Source organism: Lipotes vexillifer, unplaced genomic scaffold (genome assembly GCF_000442215.2).
Source record: "Lipotes vexillifer unplaced genomic scaffold, Lipotes_vexillifer_v1.1 scaffold496, whole genome shotgun sequence".
NCBI lineage: Eukaryota > Metazoa > Chordata > Mammalia > Artiodactyla > Lipotidae > Lipotes > Lipotes vexillifer.
Genome location: NW_006786690.1, coordinates 5,047,501 through 5,050,442, shown reverse-complemented (window position 1 = coordinate 5,050,442; position 2,942 = coordinate 5,047,501). Strand labels below are relative to the sequence as shown.

General features: G+C 58.1%; 1 protein-coding gene across 2 annotated transcripts in view; it reads right to left on the bottom strand.

The window, feature by feature from the left end:
- Window positions 1-2,942, bottom strand: part of WNT4 (Wnt family member 4) — a 27,207-nt gene that overhangs the window by 2,554 nt on the left and 21,711 nt on the right. The window lies entirely within an intron of this gene.

Here is a 2,942-nt window from a genome sequence, read left to right as displayed (position 1 = left end):
CTGCTGAGGCTGGGCCCATTTCTGAGACCACCTTGCTTCCTTATACCTCTAAGAGTAAACCGTAATGACAATGGCCCCACCGCTTACCAGGATCACTGCTGAAGAGGGGATGCCCTCTACCACCGGAAGCTTTATCTGTGCCCATTTCACAGATGGCACAGTGCGGGTTTGGGGAGGGGAAGTGGGTCGCAGTTGTCCAGTCGGGAAGTGATAGAACCAGGACTCAAACTCCGGTCTGTCCGCCTCTGCTGCCTGTCTTTCCCTTCCGCCCCATGACTTCTTGGTGGTTCTATGTTGGTGCCTGCCCTGTCTCTTTCCTGAATGGATGTTTTTATCCTCCTAGGAACTGTGCCTCAGGGGGTGTAGCTGCTATGTAGACCCTTTCTGGGGGTGTGGGTGGTGGGAGGGAGTGTCTTTGTGTGTGTTGCGTGTGTGTGTGTGGTGCGTGTGCACATGGCTGGCTGGGTGTGTGACCAGACGGGCCCTGCTCCTCTCTGGGCCCTGTGAGGGCCTCTGTGTGCCCGTGACTGTCCTTCTGTCTCTTGCTGGAGTGTCTGTGTCCACAGGAGCAAAGCGGGGAGGCTTTGGCCTCGTGGTTGGCAATTACCTCTGTGACACCCAGGCCAGTGCTCTCGGCTGCCCTGGGGAGCAGTCGCCGTGGTCAGACAGAAACAATCACCTCCTCTGTGCCCATGTCTGTGGACAGGCAGTGGAGGCCGAGCGCCGGGGTTGGGGGCAGCTCAGGCCCCCATGGCCCAGGACGCCCTGTTCCCGGTTCGGCCCTTGAGCTGGGGATACTGCCTGCCACCCACTTTCTATGGCCCACCCTCTGCCCTGGCCTGGACACTCTGGGCCGGCGTGAGGGGGCTTGGCTTGAGCCACGGGGGCCTTGACAGCCTGAGATGGAATCCTCTCCAAGTTAATCGAGGTTAATAGCAGGATCATGTTGGTTGGTTTTGTGCTGTGGCCGCCCAAAGACAGACGACTTTAGTTTCTGGTATTTCTGGTATTTCCAGGCCTGAACCAGCACAAATCTTTGCCCCAAAGACCAAGGGGGAAGGGAAAGCAGGAGATAGTAGGGTGGATGGGACTGGCAGGGTGGCCCCAGCTCCTGACCTGGCATGTTCCTTTCTCCTCTGCTTCTCTGGGCCCTCAGGCAGCCCCTGGCCTGCCCCAAGCTCTGGGCCCACCTCCTCCCCTGAGCGCTAGTAGCCTTGGGTGCAGGGCTCCCTGTGAGGTGGCTCAGGGAGACCCCTGCCTCATCCCCAACCAACACCCATCTGCCAGTACTACAGGCCCCCTTGTCCTGGCCTCGGGAGCAAGGGCGCTATAGTTCTCTCCACTTGGGCCTGAAGGAAGAGGTTCTGGAAGGAAGATAATAAGATGAGCTAAAGCTTAGAGCTCACTCTGTGCTGGGCACTGTCTGAGCACTTGACATAATTTATATACTCTTCACAACAACCCTGCGAAGTAGACACTTTTACTCCCCATTTTACAGATAAGGAAACTGAGGCACTGAGCCGTGAAGCACCTGCCCAAGGACACCCAGCCAGGAAGTGGTGGAGCCAGAATTCGGACTCAGGCATCCTAGCTCCAGAGTTTCAACCTTGACATGATCCTGCCGCCCGGAGCCCAGAGCCTGGAGCCCCCAGGAGTATACAGCCCACCTCTTCCCACCTCCATGTGTGAAGCCACGAGCTGTGGGACATGTCCATTTCCTTTTGTGGGTTCTTCACTGGGGGATGGTGAGCAGTGGGCCTGTGCTCAGCACAGGAGGCCCCAGAAGGCCTGAAGAATGTGGCTGAGCCACTGTGTCCCGAGAGCCGATGGCAGCGGCTCCTCCAGCCTTTTATGACTGGCCCTGGGTCCCGATCCCTTGACTCCAGGGCTGTGGCCCCTCCTGGCTCATCCCCTCTGCCCGGCTGGAGCCTTGCTCACCAGTGGGGCGCCTGGCAGAGACCGCTGAGACACAGAAAAAGGATTGTGGTGTGGCTGTGAGGGTGGCAGAGGGGAGTTCCCCAGCGACCTGGTCGATAACTGCTCCCTGGTCTGGGGGTTTGCCTGTTCCAGCTGCAGGGGGAGGACTTTGTCCTCCTGGGACAGCAGAGCCGGCCGAGGGAAAGGCAGAGCTCTCAAAGGTGCTAGCAGCTGCCCTACAGCCTTCTGCCTTTTCCATAATGCCATTTGCCCCATTCCACACCCAACTCCTTTCTTCCTGCTCTTTCTTCCCTGGCTCCATTGGTCTAAATCCTGAGCGTCCTCTAGGTCCCACGTCACTGCCATCTTTTCCAAGGTGCTAAGGCTGCCTGGGGCCGGGGATTCAGAGTTGTCCTGGGGATCCAGTGATAACTACCCTTTCTGAGGGCCTGCGATGTGCCAGGGCCTTTCCGTGAGCTCATGGCGACCTGAGCAACCAGCTCTCTTCAGCTCTGCTCTGTGGAGGAAAAAGTGAGGCTCGGGAGCTTGTCTGGGGTCCCTCAGCCAGTCGGTGGCCAAGAGGGCATTGGAACCGCGGCATGCCTCACTCGAAGCCAGTGCTCTTCTGAGCACATCACATGCGCTGTCTCCCCAAATGCTGGATGGAAGGACATTTGAGCAGGAAGGAGTGTTTGGAGGAGAAACAGATGAGGTTGAGTTGGGCTAGAGAGGAAGCCACGGGCGTGGGGATCCCCAGGGGCGTCAGGCAGGTGTCCTGATGGCAGTGTCATTCCGAGCATAACTTACGTGTTTCCAAAGCAGACCCAGCGGGAGTCCTCGGGAGGTGGGGCAGGAGAGGCACGGCCCTCTGAGAAATTCACTGCCCTTGTCCTCTCCCCATCCCTGCCCCCAGCCTGCCTTTCCAATTTCCTTTGCTCTCTTGTCTGCAAAGGCTCACCTTTTCTTGAAACCACCTCCAGGAAGCCTCTTTGGATTTAAGAGACAATGTAGGGCAGGGGAAAGAG